The sequence below is a fragment of the Triturus cristatus genome, chromosome 12 (assembly GCF_964204655.1).
Source record: "Triturus cristatus chromosome 12, aTriCri1.1, whole genome shotgun sequence".
NCBI classification, from domain to species: Eukaryota; Metazoa; Chordata; class Amphibia; order Caudata; family Salamandridae; genus Triturus; species Triturus cristatus.
In genome coordinates, this window is record NC_140595.1 from 293,366,926 (window position 1) to 293,383,876 (window position 16,951).

At 48.3% G+C, this 16,951-nt stretch overlaps 1 protein-coding gene across 8 annotated transcripts in view; it reads right to left on the reverse strand.

Moving 5' to 3' along the window:
- Window positions 1-16,951, reverse strand: part of NDRG4 (NDRG family member 4) — an 885,840-nt gene that overhangs the window by 51,584 nt on the left and 817,305 nt on the right. The gene's annotated exons all lie outside the window — the stretch shown is intronic.

Genomic DNA, 16,951 nt, shown 5'->3' on the forward strand with positions numbered 1-16,951 from the left:
TCTACAAAAGCAAGAGACACTGAAAAAAAGAGTGACAAACATGAATGTAAGATAAAATGGAAACACCCAGACATGCACACTCTTGCTTTTACCAACACTGATGTGGGGAATGTCTCTAGTTAGAATCACTAATGTCACCGTCTCAAAAGGAAAATCACATGCTTTCTCGGAAGGACATGGAGGAACACAACTATTCTAACACCGATGTGCTAATAAAGTGTCAACCACTGATAATGTAGCTGGTATGCTTGTGAAAGGTGGTGGCATGAGCGGATTACAATTTTCTAAAGTCAAATACAACTGGACAAAAGTGTTAACAGAAAGAAGCAGAGTTTTCAGTGCAATAGACACAGCTTAGTATACCTTACCTCATAAGGCAGAACTTAGAGCTGTAAGCATAAGGGAAACAGTTACTTACCAGTAACATTGGGACTCCTTGCTCAGAGGCTTTATTATATCCTTGCCTGTAAAAGCAGGACTACCAGCTGGATGAACTCTAAAGGCTGATCTTCAAATAGTTTAAACATTGGTGAAAAAGCATAAGCATACCCGTCACAGAAAAAGGGAGGGAAAATAAATAACATCTTTGGTAAAAATGTTTTTTTATCGCCCCTATGTGGCCCAACAAAGACAGCGAATGCGGTCTCCATCTACGGAGGCAGCCCCTTATTTGTCGCAGTAGCGTAGTTTAGTTCAGTGAGGTGGTGTGTTAGCTGCGAGTTGAAGGCCTAAGTAGGGGATGGTCTCCTGGGTCCATTGAATATGGTCTGTGAGTTTGAGTTCTTCTGTTGTGTCCGGGAAGAGAGACAGGCTAAGAGCTTGTGACTTGTGGACGTTGACCTTGAATCCTGACACTCGCGCAAAGTGTTACAATTCGGCCATAAGGGCAGGCAGGGAGACCACAGGGTTTTCCAAAGTGGCAACTACGTCATCCGCATATAAACTGATCATGTGTTCCTCACCCCCAAACACCACCCCAGATATCTAAGGATCATTACACACCCTTTGGGCGGTAGGCTCCACGTAGAGGGCGAAGAGTGGTGAGAGCGGGCAGCCCTGTTGTGTTCCCTACAGAATAGGTAAGGGGTCCGAGGTGAGGCCGTTCACTCAGACAGAGGCAGTTGGGTTAGTATAACTCCTTAGGACCCAGCTTATAATTCTCTCTGGCAGGTTAAAGTGGCGCATGGTCGCTGTTAGATGGCGCCAGTGCACCATATTGAACGCCTTCTCAGCGTCAATAGAGAGAATCATGCGTTCAATACCAAAACACTAGGCTTTGCTGATGATGTGTAAAAGGTGTTTGGTGTTATCAGAGCACTGACGACTGGGCACGAAGCCCGACGGATCCGGGTCTATCAAACCCTGAAGATTGATAGAGAAGGATCCCTGTGAACAGTTTACGGTCCATGTTGAGGAGGGAGATGGGCTGATTGGATGCACAATGCTGCGTGTCCTTCCCTGGTTTGGGTATGACTGTGACTAATGTCTCTAGCATCGTGGATGGAATTGGAGAGGAGAGCCCAATCGAGTTATACACCCTTGCAAGTATTGGGGCCACCGTGGAGCAGAAGGTTTTATAAAAAAGGGATGGAAAATCATCCGGGCACTAGACTTGAACAGTTTTTGTTTGGAGATGGCTGAGATCGCCTCCTCCAGTTTGATAGGGGATTCAAACTCATCGCTCTGGTCAGGTGTTAGTTTGGCGGTATTCACGCCATTCAGATATTTGGCAGGACTATCATCAGGAAGTTGCTGTGCTCCATATAAGGACAAATAGTACTGCCGGAATGTTTCTGCAATGGCCTGGTTGGAGGCCTGCTCCTGTCCGGAGTGGTCGATAACTGTGGGAATATTGGAGGCCTACCGCTGTGCCCTTAAACTGTTAGCCAGGAGCCGCCCACTTCTGTCCCCCCCAGTGTAGAAGGAGTGCCTAAGCCTTAGCGTTGCATACTTTGCCCTGTCAATATCCAGGCCTGCTTATTGGGTTCGCGCAGCCTTGAGCTGCCTCCAGACCCTTGGGGCACCTGTTCTCTGGTGAATACGTTCTAACTCCTTTACCTCACGGGAAAGTTGCTCCCTTTTTTCTCTCTGAATTTTATTGTTGAATGCGGTGATAGTGATAAACTTTCCCCTGACCACTGCTTTCAGGGCATCCCAGAGTGTTGCAATAGGGGTGCCAGGAGTGTCCTACCCAGGCCCCTTCAGTCAAGATGACTGGGAGTTCTATAACTCAAACCCTCGGGACCCAAGGCCAATCCCAACCAGCATAATCATGCGGCCTCAAAGTCTGTATTGACAAGAGGGGTCGGGAGCTCCGGAACTCGATGGGTTGCTTATCTCGGGCCTCTCGGAGAATTCGTTCCTTGAACTGAAAATCATGGACGCACGTGAGAATGTCTGCTGGGGGCTCGTGCCCGCTCTCCTCAGGCCCACCCTGGGCATTTGATCCAACTTTATCCACTGGTCCGGCGGGGCACCCAGAATGAAGCGGAAGAGTTCCTGAACATAAGCCTCGATATCTGTCCCCTCCACCCCGAGTGGGACCGACACGATTCGTATGTTGTTACGTCGGGAGCACTTTTCAAGATCCTCCGCATGCGCCTGGAGATCCAGGTGCTGTGCTGGTCCCTTAGGCGGAGGACCTCCTGTTGAAGCTGGTCTATCTCCTCATCCTTGGCGGAGGCCTGTGTCTCTAGTGTGTCTACTCTCTCTCCCACTGAGTCTAGATCCCTTCGGACCTCCCTAATCTCTTGGGCTAGCTTCTTTTTCATAGTGTGCAGATCATCCTTCAGAGAGGTGAACAAGGTTTCAAGAAAGGAGAGTGTCACTGGGGCCTCTGCATCTCCTACTTCCGGGCCCATGGAGCTTCCCTGCACGGAGGGGGCCACGTCTATGTTAGTGGTGCTAGACTTAAGTAGGAGATCTTTAACAGAGAGTTCCTTCTTGTTTTTATTTGATGCCATTTCCCAACTGCACAGTGCCCGCCACTTGGTTTGCTAAGCACATCCGTGTCTTGCTGGCATCTATGGCGCGGTCACGTTGCTAATGCTCTATCCCTCTGTATAGTGCGTTGCGTTTCCCAGCTCCTTGCCCCGTCCGGTACTCTCGGGCCCACCAGATCCAGGTATAGGTCTCCAGGGCCCGTTTCACTCCCAGGTTTCCAGGATCATCTACCCAGTTCAGACTACTGGCGAGTGGCCCAGCCCTAGTAGTCTCGTTCACAAAGGCTGGCACCAGTTCAGCCGGATTCGGTTCAGCCTATTTCTTTGCCCCTCAGGACCAGCACCAAACCCACCAGTCCTATTCGAGCTCCAGCCTCTCGGCCACCACTGGGCTAAGTCAGGCTTTATTAGCTGATTGGGTCTGACTGACCCTAATCGTGACCAAGTTATCAGCACCAGGGGAGGCTGCTTTCTGTTCGGTACTGTGTTTCAGGGACAGACCGGGGGTGGGGGGGGCACTCCTCTCACCCCCTACACTTCCACCCTCAGCCTTCTAGGCCTGGTTCCTCCAAACTCAGTCCTGTAGGCCTGGCGAATCTCTTGTCCCCTGTACTGGGAGCTGGGAGACCCCCGCAGCGAATGAAATGCTTCATCCCCCCTCTCTCCTGGCAACACTGACCTAGTCTTCAGGGCATCGTCCAGAGGATGGGGAGATTCGGCCTGCCCCTCACGGCCTTGTGTCGCTCGCGGTCCAGATTCAGGCCGGCTGCACTGTCTCGGGCCAGCCTCCTTTGCGCCACAGGCCCAACAGTTCAGGGGAGCCAATCTCTGGCTCACCGAAGTCCGAGCCAGGCAGTTGTCACCAGGTCGAAAGGCCGCGCACCATCTGTCCAACTGGAATGTTGTAACGTCCTGGCTTTCTCGGGGTTGGGACAAACAGACAACGGACCAGAGAAAGGGAGGTTAAGGAGGATTTAATAAACAGATAAACAACTACAGACAACAAAGAATACCGGTACTGGAATCACCAGTTAAAGTACGATACCCATTCACAGCTCTTCTAACCGTCCTCCGCATGCACACCGGTCCCGGTATGCTCCAACGGAGGGCACAGTGCTAAGCAGTGGCCGACAATGCCACTCGACCGCTGTGAAGGGTAGTTCCAAGGTTGTGGAATATACGGGGGGCACGTGGGAGTCACCCGGCCGGGCTCTCTACCACCTGGGAACAGCCGCTCTACCAGTTTCCCCCAGAGTACTGCCACAACACAAAGACGCTGGGAACACCTCCTAGTGTGCGTCTCTTGTATCCGGGTTTAAGTGATGATACCCAAGGTGGTGCAGAGAATGGATGGGAGCAGCCGCTCTACCTATCCCAGTTCGCCTACGAGTGTCGATGGCTAAGACGCGGAAACACCTCCTGGATAGCGTCTTAGCTCTAAGCGTGTGTTCACCCAAGTAATGAGGGTTGGGAGCTTCGGCTCGCACCAACCTCGATCTCTCCAAATTGTCAGGCCGTTGGGAGCTTCGGCTCTACCAACGGTACTTGTGCCCAATGACGTTGAATACGGCTCTCAGAACGGGACAGGACACGGGCAGGAAGCACACGCCAGCACCTCTCCTCCGCTCCTTAGAATGTTCCTTCCGCCGCTCCACTCTCCAACGGGTCCGTGTACCTCAACCAGGTACTCCGGCAAAGATCAGAATATCCGACGCCGAGTCCCAGTGATCTTCTCCTTAAGTAGTACTCTCGGCGTTGTATAACATGAAAACTAGGCGTTACCCTTGGTGTTATGTAACCAGAACTCTTGAGTTGCATAACATGCAAACTAGGCGTTACCCTTGGTGTTATGCAACCAGAACTCTTGAGTTGCATAACATGAAAACTAGGCGCTACCCTTGGTGTTATGTAACCAGAACTCTTGAGTTCCATGAGGCAATTGTTGCCGGAGGGCATTCTGGGAGTTGTAGTCCGCTCTCCTCCAAGCGCACCAGGTTCACGGAAGTGGCATCGTGGGAGGGAATCCATGTGCGGGAGGGGATTCCTGACAGTACATCCCCCTCCCATCAGCGCCCCCCATCAGGACCAGCACAGGAAGGATATCGACGATGGAACGACGATACCAGACGAGGAGCGTGAACCCCCGCCGCAGGTTCCCATGACTGCTCCTCGGGTCCGTACCCCTTCCATGCCACCAGATACCATAGTTTGCCCCTGCGCCACTTGGAATCCAAGACACCAGCCACCTCGTACTCCACCTCCGAATCCACAGTCACCGACACCGGCGTACGAGGCCTCACCGCGTTCGCGGGTTTCAAGAGGGAAACGTGGAACACGGGATGGATCCGCAGGGACTGGGGCAGGCACACTTTCACGTTCACCGGGCTGATGCATCGAAGGATCCTATATGGGCCCATGAAGCGGGGATGGAACACGCTACTTTTCTTGAATCTCATGTGCCGTGTAGAGACCCAGACGTAATCTCCAGGTTTGTAGACCGGTCCAGGCCGTCTCCTCCTATCAGAAAAGGCTTTATACGTGGCTTTAGCCCCCTCCAGGGCAACTCGAGAACTCATCAAGGCCTCCTTGATGCGGGCCACCCTCTTGGCTGTTGTCGGCAATCTGTCTTCCCTGACCGGGTGCAGAAACGGCAAGAACCGGGGATGATGGCCGTAGTTACTATAAAAAGGGGAGGCCTTGGTGGAACAATGTGTGGCGTTGTTGTACGCGATTTCCGCGATCCAAAGTAGGTCCACCCACTCATCCTTTCCTTGCTCTACAAAACAACGCAGATATTGTTTGAGCGACTGGTTCAGGCGCTCCGTCTGGCCGTCCGTCTGCGGGTGATAACTCGTGGACATGGCAGACTTGACGTGTAACGCCGAACACCAAGTTTTCCAGAAGTGCGACGTGAACTGAGACCCCCTGTCCGACACGATCACGTTGGGTAGGCCATGTAGTCTCACTACATTATTCAATAACAACGACGCCAGCTCTCCTGCCGAAGGTACCTGTTTGCAAGCGAGGAAGTGCCCCATCTTCGTGAGATAGTCCACCACCACCAGTATGGCCGTCTTTCCTTGATCCTTTGGTAGCCCGACAATGAAGTCCAAGGATATGTTTTCCCAGGGTTTGGTCGGTGTAGGAAGGGGTTGGAGGAGTCCTTGCGATCTTCTGTGGTCCGATTTCATGGATGCGCAAACGGTACATGATGAACACCAATTCCGGACATCTGTTCTCATGGCAGGCCACCAGAACTGCCGTCCTAGGCTCGCTACCGTCTTTTCGACACCCAGATGGCCGGCACAGGGAGACACGTGGCACCAGGTGAAGGCCTGTTTTCGAAGCCTAGGCGTGGGTAACAACATACATCGTCCTTTCACCGGAATCCCGTCCTTCATCTGCCACTCCTTGTGACTGTGAAGCCACCTCTGCCACATGAAGGTATGGGTCCCCTTCTGGACCCCCCTGAGGAACGTCTGTGGTTGAATCACCCCTATCACAACTCCTGGAGGGATGATGGAATGTTCGGCAACCGGCTGCGGATCCCTGGCATTCGATTGCCTCGAAAGCGCGTCCGCTTTCCTGTTCTCCGTACCGGGTCGGTATGTGATGTGGAAATTGAAACCGGAGAAAAAGATCATCCACCTCATTTGACGGGGAGATAAATGCCGCGCCGCCGTCAGAAACTGGAGGTTTCTGTGGTCCGTATACACTGTAACCACGTGTCTGGCCCCCATTAACAAATGCCTCCACTCAGCAAATGCGTCCTTTATTGCGAGTAGTTCCTTCTCTGCAATATGGTAATTGCGTTCCGCGTCGTTCAATTTACGAGAGATGTACGCCACAGGATGGAGCAAACCCGACACCTCATTCCTCTGAGATAGAATGGCACCCAGCGCCACATCAGAGGCGTCCGCTTCTACCACATAGGGTAATTCCGGATTCGAGTGAGCTAGCACCGGGGCGGTGCTGAAGGCCTTCTTGAGGGCCACAAATGCTTTTTGTGCTTCTGGTCCCCACACGAACTCCTGAGACTTCCTTAGTAGTTGCGTGATCGGGGCAACCAAGCCAGAAAACCCCTCAATAAAACGCCTATAAAAGTTGGCGAAGCCTATGAAGCTCTGGACTTCCTTTACTCCTCGGGGCACCGGCCACTCCTCCACCGCTCTGATCTTGCGTTCCGCCATCTCCTGTCCGTTGGGGCTCAGCATCACCCCAAGGAATTCCACTGATGTGACGTGGAAGTCACATTTGCTGAGTTTGCAGTATAGCATGTTTTCCCTCAGTTTTTTGAGAACCGCGGATACGTGCTGTACGTGTTCTTCCTCTGAGTTGGAGTAGATGAGTATGTCGTCTATATAAACGACCACGTAGATATCCAATACCTCCCGGAACACCTCATTGAGGAAGTATTGGAAGGCGGCAGGGGCATTGCATAGTCCGAACGGCATGACGAGGTACTCAAAGAGCCCGAACCTGGTCTTAAAGGCGGTTTTCCATTCGTCACCGTCCCTCATGCGCACTAGATGGTATGCCCCCTTGAGATCAAGCTTTGTGTATATTTGGGCCTTTTTTACCTGTTCCAGGAGAACGCTTATGAGAGGCAAGGGGTACCGTTTTTTTATGGTTATCGCGTTCAAGGCCCTAAAGTCCACGCAGGCCCTCAATTCGCCATTTGCTTTCGGGATGAAAAAGAGAGGCGATGCGGCAGGGGATTTCGACGGCCTGATGAACCCCAGCCCTAGTAACTTATCCAAATATCCCCGTAGATGTACATTTTCGGGTTCTGTGAGCGCATACAGTCTGCCGCTTGGAACGCTAGCCCCCGGAACCAGGTCGATTTGGCAGTCGAACGGTCTATGTGGAGGGAGCACCACCGCTCGGATTTCATCGAAGACGTCCCCGCAACTGTGATACACTCTGGGCAGCTTTACGGCCTTTTCTGCTTCCGTGGCGACCGTGTGCCCTTCGCCTACCTCACCTACGTGGGGGTACTGCCGCATGCCGCACCATTGTTCACAAAATGGGGAAGTCATCTCAATGTGATGCGTAGGCCAATCCACCGTTGGGTTATGTTTTTGGAGCCAGGGTAGACCCAATATGACCCCGTACTGCGGGGCTCTGATTATGCTAAAATCGATACGTTCGTTATGCAGTTTTCCGAACCTCACCGGTACTTCTCCTGTGTGCTGTCCGATAGGTCCGGTCACCAGACTTCTCCCATCCACTGCATACACCTCCTCTGGTATCTGTTTGGGAAGGAGAGTGAGACCCAGTCTCCGTGCTTCATTGTAGTCCATGAACATGCCCGTGGCTCCTGAATCAACCATGGCTACCACAGGTATCCACTGGTCCTGCACTCCTACGTGTAAGGTAATAAACAAATGTCTTCGCCCTTTTTGATTCGGGCTCAACATGGAAGGGATGTGGGTGTGACTCCAAGATGCCCCTTCCCTAGACCCGGAGTCCCTCAGTTTTCCGCCGGTGCGTCCACCACTGCTGTCACCGTTTTGTTCGCTCGGTATCGTGAGGTCTTTGGCTTGGCTGGACACTCGCGTACATAGTGCCCCTTTTTTCCGCAGTAAAGGCAAAGGCCTTGCTTGCGGCGTGATTCTTTTTCAGTGGCTGTAAGGCTCGCCCTTATAGCTCCTATGTCCATGGGTTCTGTCCTGGTGGAGGAGTTGGTCTCAGGGCCACCCATCGAAACATACGATGGCAGCGCTTTCCCTTTCCTCTTGTGATCGCCCTTTCTTTCGTTCAATCTATGGTCCAGCCGTAGCACCAGGTTGATCAAGCCCTCACATGTCTTGGGTTGGGGGTCGATTTGTGCTACCACATCTTTGAGCTCTTCGCTCAAGCCCTGGTGAAACAGCGCGGTTTGTTTGGCTATGGGCCACTTGGTTTCGGCCACTAACCGTCGAAAAGCATTAAGGTACTGCACCAGATCATTGTTGCCTTGCCTCAGCTCCAACATCTCTCGATCGGCAGTATACGAGTCCGCCCTTCGATCAAACACCTTCAAGAATTCCTCGCGGAAGGCTCCCCAATCACATAGGATAGGGTCGTCCCTGCTCACCAGTGGGACTGCCCATTGCGCCGCGTTCCCAGCAAGATACGAGATCAGAAAGGCCACTCTGGCTTGGCTGGTCGGAAAGGCCTTTGGTTTGCAGGACAGATGCAGTGCTACTTGAGTGAGGAATACCTGCACTGTGTTGGGGTCTCCGCTGTACCTCTCTGGTGTCGCCAAAGGAATGGCTACGGGCATCTCTACCACAACCGCAGGAGCCGTGGCCGTGTGAGAGGCATCCGCCTGTAGCGGATCGTTCTGCAGAGCGTCCAGTCTAGCCTTAACGTCTGCTGTTTCCTTTCTGGAAGCGGTGAGCTCGATTTGCATCGCGGCTAAGACGGCCAAAACATCCTCAATCGTGGCCATGTCGTTCGCCCAACCAGGAGATAGTTATGGAAGAGGTCGGATATTATGTAACGTCCTGGCTTTCTCGGGGTTGGGACAAACAGACAACGGACCAGAGAAAGGGAGGTTAAGGAGGATTTAATAAACAGATAAACAACTACAGACAACAAAGAATACCGGTACTGGAATCACCAGTTAAAGTACGATACCCATTCACAGCTCTTCTAACCGTCCTCCGCATGCACACCGGTCCCGGTATGCTCCAACGGAGGGCACAGTGCTAAGCAGTGGCCGACAATGCCACTCGACCGCTGTGAAGGGTAGTTCCAAGGTTGTGGAATATACGGGGGGCACGTGGGAGTCACCCGGCCGGGCTCTCTACCACCTGGGAACAGCCGCTCTACCAGTTTCCCCCAGAGTACTGCCACAACACAAAGACGCTGGGAACACCTCCTAGTGTGCGTCTCTTGTATCCGGGTTTAAGTGATGATACCCAAGGTGGTGCAGAGAATGGATGGGAGCAGCCGCTCTACCTATCCCAGTTCTCCTACGAGTGTCGATGGCTAAGACGCGGAAACACCTCCTGGATAGCGTCTTAGCTCTAAGCGTGTGTTCACCCAAGTAACGAGGGTTGGGAGCTTCGGCTCGCACCAACCTCGATCTCTCCAAATTGTCAGGCCGTTGGGAGCTTCGGCTCTACCAACGGTACTTGTGCCCAATGACGTTGAATACGGCTCTCAGAACGGGACAGGACACGGGCAGGAAGCACACGCCAGCACCTCTCCTCCGCTCCTTAGAATGTTCCTTCCGCCGCTCCACTCTCCAACGGGTCCGTGTACCTCAACCAGGTACTCCGGCAAAGATCAGAATATCCGACGCCGAGTCCCAGTGATCTTCTCCTTAAGTAGTACTCTCGGCGTTGTATAACATGAAAACTAGGCGTTACCCTTGGTGTTATGTAACCAGAACTCTTGAGTTGCATAACATGCAAACTAGGCGTTACCCTTGGTGTTATGCAACCAGAACTCTTGAGTTGCATAACATGAAAACTAGGCGTTACCCTTGGTGTTATGTAACCAGAACTCTTGAGTTCCATGAGGCAATTGTTGCCGGAGGGCATTCTGGGAGTTGTAGTCCGCTCTCCTCCAAGCGCACCAGGTTCACGGAAGTGGCATCGTGGGAGGGAATCCATGTGCGGGAGGGGATTCCTGACAAATGTTCACGCAGCCCCGGCCTGAGCCGCGCTCAGCAACCGGGCAGCGGCCGGGTCTGTAATCCCAGCAGTGGACCTCGACCAAACCAGGCTCCGCAGGTCTTTGGGTCACTGCTACTAAAGCTGAGGTCTTTCAGCACAGTTATGTTTAGTAAGGCTTAAGCAGGGGGAGGGAATGCCACACACCTCAACCTCCTGTTCGATCATGGCCGCTTGGCCCAGCTCCAGACCACGAGTGTCCAGGCCCAGTGGACCACCTGTTCTTCCAACTAGGAGCCGATCAACACCTACAGCCTGCGAGACCCCTCGTTGTCCCCACCCCACGGCACCACTGCTCGTACTTGAGTGTCCGCTGGGGGTGGGGGGGTGGGGGAGAGGCTAGGTCCACTTCCTACGGCCCGAGCATCTCTCACCACAAGGGTCCATGGTCGCCTCCTCTGCTCCGGGTCGTCTTTAGTGCACCCCAGGCCTTCTGCACACCTGAGGGTGGCCCCAGTCAACGAGAACAAGACTGGATCACTCCCGTCCAAGGGGAGAGTCACCCAGCCGCACACCAACAGGTGCAACCTAGCACGAGCTCTACACCACCCGGGGTCATCTGCGATGTCCAAGCGGCAGCCAAACCCCTTCTCTCCACTCCTTTCACCATCAGGATTTGGCTCTGCTGGCCCCTAGGGCTGTTGTCGGGGGGGGGGGAGGAGTAAGGCATCGTGACTCTGTCTGGTCTGCTACTCAACGCTGTGTCGGTGGGGCCTAGTCGACAGGACGGAGCGACGAGCAGGCAAGTCCTACTCGGTCACCATCTTGGCCACGCCCCCAGATAGGTGATTTTTATCATCATTAGTTCAGGAGTTATTAGGCCAACACGTGTTTCACAACAAAATGTCACTCCATCTAAGCCAAAAGTTATATACTTCACAAATTAGTGTGAACCAACTGACATTCCAATGCGGAATCAAAAAGATAACAGAGAGAAAAACAAACTTAAAAAAAGTGAGAAAGCAACAAAATATTTAATTCGTTGATTTCGTATAATCTTCATTCAAACAATAGCAGGCATATCCTTGTAAATAGATGCAGAAAGCACAACTAAAACAGGCGTGGGTGGGGGGGATAGGATTGAAAGATACTATCCCCCAAATATGTTTAACAAAAATCGTTTTTAAAGTGACAAGAGTAGAACCCGGAATCAGAAACTGATTAATTAAGTCTAAAATCATTACAAAATCATGAAAAGCGACGAGTGAAGCCAAAAATAGTCAATTGTATTGATTTAAGAGTGGCATTCGACCTGGTTCAGAGGGACAACCTCTAGAAAGTCGTGGATGACTATGGAATCCCAAGGTATCTACTCCGGATCTTGAGGGTACTTGATGCTGATACATATGCCAGGGTAAAATGGAATATGGAGGGGGACATAACGGACAGATTTCTACATTAAGCAGGGAGTTAGGCGGGAATGTGTCCTTGCACCTACTCTCTTTAGTCTCTATATTAATGAAGCGGTCAAATGGCTAGCCCAATGCAGACATAATGCACCTAAATCTTCACGTGTCTCTCTCCCATTACTAATGTTTGCAGATGACACTTTACTTCCATCAAGAACCTCCATTGGCCTACAAACAGAATTAAATACTTTCATAGTCTTTTGTGCTAATAGGGGATTAGAAATGAATCCATCTAAATCAAAGTTCATGTCAATAAATCCCCATAGGACCTTTAGAGGGAAGATAAAAATAGATGGGGTTCCCCTAGAACAGGTAACACATTTTGATTATTTGGGTGTTAGATTAACGGATAATCTGACACGGGGGTTCAATTAGAAAAAAGTGAGAACATGTTACATCAGAAGGCATCTGCAATTGGGAGGAAATATAAGGCCACCTCTGGAGGATGGGTATGGCCTGCCATTACTGTATATAGAGCTACGGCGTTGACAACAACTATCTATGGAGCTGAGATATGGGGTTATGTAGACACAGCAATTCTTAATAAGACCGATAATACATTTTTAGGGTCCTTTTTAACTTGCCTGTGAGTACACCTCTTATACCCCTTAGATTTGATCTGGCATTTAATTCCCATTATTATGGTCTTCATGCTTAAACCCCGGTTATATTGGACTCAGCTATGGTTAACTGTGGAGCTGACACCGTAGTGGGAATCACTAAAAGAATTGATAACTCATGATAAAGAAATATGTACCCTTTGGCTTAAGCAAATAAAAAACTTACAGGCAGTATTTGGATGGGGGAACCATGGAGAGCCCCAGCATATATAGTTAAAACCGATGTACAGGAAGTGAAACAAATGTATTGGAAGGAAGCAATGTACCAGATATGGAAAGGCCATTCTGAGGGGAGTATAACAGGACAGTTCATCAACCATAAATCGCAACCTTGGTTTGAGCCCTATATGGACAGAATATTTACCTTCCAAACCAAACGTTTATATGTTCAATTCAGATGCGGACTACTTCCATTAAGAACTCACACCTCCAAATGGGACAAATCAGGCTCACTTTTGAATTTCTGATGTTAATTGAGGCTAGACTTGATTTATTGTGATTAACTCCAGATGTCTAAATTTTATGATGTAATATTTTGAAGATTTTTACCTGATGATTATATGTATTGTTTTATTGTGTTTTATGGAAGATTATTACACTTTTATGGCTTATATTCAGCCGCGGCCCGTGCCGGCAAGAGCAGTGGGGCCGGGTGAGGGGGTATATGACGAGAGAAAATTATTTATTTATTTAATTCCCCCTCGCCATTGTCTGTCAAAATCTCCCCTCACCCGGCCCCACCACCCCACCGCTCTTACCTGCACGGGCCGCGGCTGCTTATACCCAAAATAAAGTTATTACTACTACTATTCGTTGTCTCAATCTGAAAAGTGTCTTAGATCACTCTTAGCTCACAACATTTGGTTTGATTTTAATTACAATGATATTTGTATATTCTTTCTCTAATACTCATTTGGGCTTACAATGTACTCTCAGTGTTTTAATCTTTTTAGGTCACAACTAATGCGATATATTCAGCACAATCTTTTATTCTTATACTGTTATACCCCCTATTTAGGATTACTCACTTATATTGTGATAAGCTATTTGGGATTCTTAACAGGCTGATCTAGATTTTTAAATATGTTTGTCATCTTTTCTGTTATTCGATCTCCTTAGTTTCCTCTTCTATTTTTGGCTTCACTCCTCTTTTTTTCATGACTTATTAATGATTGTAGTCTTACTCAATCAATTTCTGATACTGGGTTCTACTCTTGTCACTTTGAAACCGTTTTTTGTTAAACACATTTTGGTAATAGTTTCTTTTGATCCTATGCCTCAGTTTTAGTTGAGGTTTCTGTATCTATTTACAAGGATATGTCTGCTGTTATTTGAATGAAGATTATATGACACTAAATGTTTTGTTGTTTTCTCACTTTGATCAAACTTTGTTTTTCTCTCTGTTATCTCTTTGTTCCCACATTGGAATGTTGATTGGTTCCCACTATGCCTTGTTTATAAGATTAATAGTGAAATATATATCTTTCGGCTATGATGAAGCAACTTGCTGTCGTGAAACAGGTGTTGGCCTATGAAAAAATCCTTAACTAAGAATAATAAAAACCACCTCTTCAACATTCAACTACAGAGTATTAATCTTTAGGTTGAAAGACCTCGAAATACAGTCTGTGTTCCTGATAAGCATACCAGTGTTCAGGCCCATCTTCATGATCCTAAGACTTTTCACGCAAATAGTTTTTGCAACTAGTCAGTCAATTTCATCCAAAATGTAAACAGCAAATAAAGAATCAGAAATAATAAAAGAATAGTATTTTTTAACCGAAGCGTCAATTACCTTTAAGAAATCTTTCCTTAAGAGTACATCTGGATCACACTCTAATCAGAAGTGGAGGCATTGCAACAACAAGTGACGTCCAATGTAGGTCTAGGAGTGGCAAATCCATGGCAAACGTTTGGGATAACACTGATTATGTAAATTTTTGCTATAAAGATTAATTTGTTGCATATTTATTGTTTCTAAATAATCTGAAAATGTGGCCGGGGTCCTGTCAGATCTCAGAGAACAGCTCTACCGAAAAGGGCCTGGAAATTTCATATATGTAGAAGATTGAAAATGAGAAAGTGGAAACTACAGGAGAAGCACTTCCATGGCTTCCCAGCTACAAGATCGAGTGGGGACATTGTGGGTCTTTCAGTTTCAGTTGTCTGTTTACACCTGAAGGTCTGCCCCATCCCCTTCTTCAAAAAACTTACTGAATCACAGAGCAATGTAGAAAAGAGATGGTCCAAATTTGTCAGGAATTTCAGGCAAAGGTTGGACAGGCCAGAATTCTCCACCATACAAATGTAAGTGCGACTGTGACTTGCAGAATATATTACTTTTGGAGACCGGATGATGCTCATGGACTCGCTCACTAATTGTGGGGTTAGGTCACCATGTCTACACAGCTACCGCAGTCTGCTACTGCTAACTGTGCAACGGACTACCCCAGTTACGAGACAAAACTGACCAACAGAGGGTCACAGGAAAGAAATATTCCTCTTGTTCCTAATCCCTTTGAGTAATAACTCTTCCATGTCGTTTCCATTTTTTTTTATTCTCCTTTTTGCAATACTGAGGAACCTTGGGACATTCCAATACCAACATCCGAGCCCATCAACTGAGGACCACTTTAAGGAATTAAAGAGGGGTTTCTGGGAGATAAGTTACAAAAATGATAAAATCCACCCTCAACTGTGATTTTCAAACATTGTGACTGACAGAACCCAAAGCCCAATTTACTAATCATTTGTTGCAAAAATCTGGTTGCAATATATGACCACCAAGTTTGTGATAGCCTTTCAATACATTAAACCTTTAAAAAAAAATGCATCCCGTATTCCCTAAAGGAAACGTTCTGCTTTTAAAAAATAAAACAATATTTTCGTGAGAAGTTTGAGAAATTACTGTGGTTTTTTATAACATTCCCAAACGGTAAGTAGTTTCAAGGGCACCCTTTCTCTTTTACAAGAGCATCACCACCTCAACTCAGGAGCCAGTAATTTTTCAACTACCCGATTCCGGGTGCAAAACATTGAACTTACACCGATTTGCATTTGGAAGGGACGCATACAATACAGCACTTCATATAGTACAATATTGAATCATTATGCATCTCAAATCACTGGCACTGTATCAAGGCTTATCATTTCTTACAGCAGTTATCTAATGATGAGACCTATTTTTATGTAAGTTCTTTTTTATGTGAAGTGGTACGCTCAGGGGCCACAATGCATACTAATTAATGTTGTTTAAATACCACATTTTATCCTTTTATATTTGTTTTATAATGATTGCTTGTTATAAATCATGCCGTCATATTTGTTTGTTTAACAGTATTGGTAAAATTGGATTATAATGTGTGTTTTCATTGCTTATTTGCACTTTTATGGCTGCTCCGCAACCGAATAAACTCTTTGAACTGAACTGAGTCTCAAATCACTTATAGGAGTAGGTGATTCCTAATATGTCTTTAGTACACAATAAAAAAAAAAAGTGTTTCTGCACTCCCAGAGATTCAAACTGTTTGCAACAAAAAAAATGTTTAATACAAGTAGCCCCCAATGTGTTAGGTTGAAACATTTTTTCATTGTCTGCTCTGGCAGTTACTTGAGGAGTTCCACTGGGGTCGATTTTCTCGCCACTACTTTCAATTACTAAAGGAATCCTCAGATGCACCTGATGCAGTCCTTTGAAACTGAATATTTTATGTATACCAATAACAAAATGTCCCGAGGAAAGTTTCTGTGAGGGCTTTTGAACTCGTAATTGTTATGTATGTTTAGAGATAGTGAAACATTGGATGACTAATAATTAACTCAAACTCAATGATGACAAGACAGAAGAAAAGGTTACTTACTCTTTAACCATCTGTTTGTAGTGTGTAGGGCTGTAGATTCACATACTAATGTTATCTTATGTGTGGGCTCAAACACTACAGCTTGATTTTCTTTGAAATTTCGAGTCACAAGGTATGTTGTGACTCCTCCCTTTGTCCACAATGCCGATCAGCACTGACTCCACCCTAGATTGTTTTCCTCTCAGCAGGTAAATAGGGAAAGTGGAGTGTAGAGTAACACTAAGGGGCCGTTTCCGATCTGGGTCGGAAGGGCACCGAACTCGATCCGGCCAGAAAAACTACGAGCCGTACGTGTGTTTTCCGGCCGACTCGTACAGCTGTACGAGCGAGCAAGTACGATGCGAGCTACAGAAAATTCACCGACCGAGTCGTTTCTGGGTCCGAACCGCCCCGTACGTCTCGGCCGTAAGCTAACCGTGGCGTGCAATGGATGCAATTCACGACCGAGCCAGT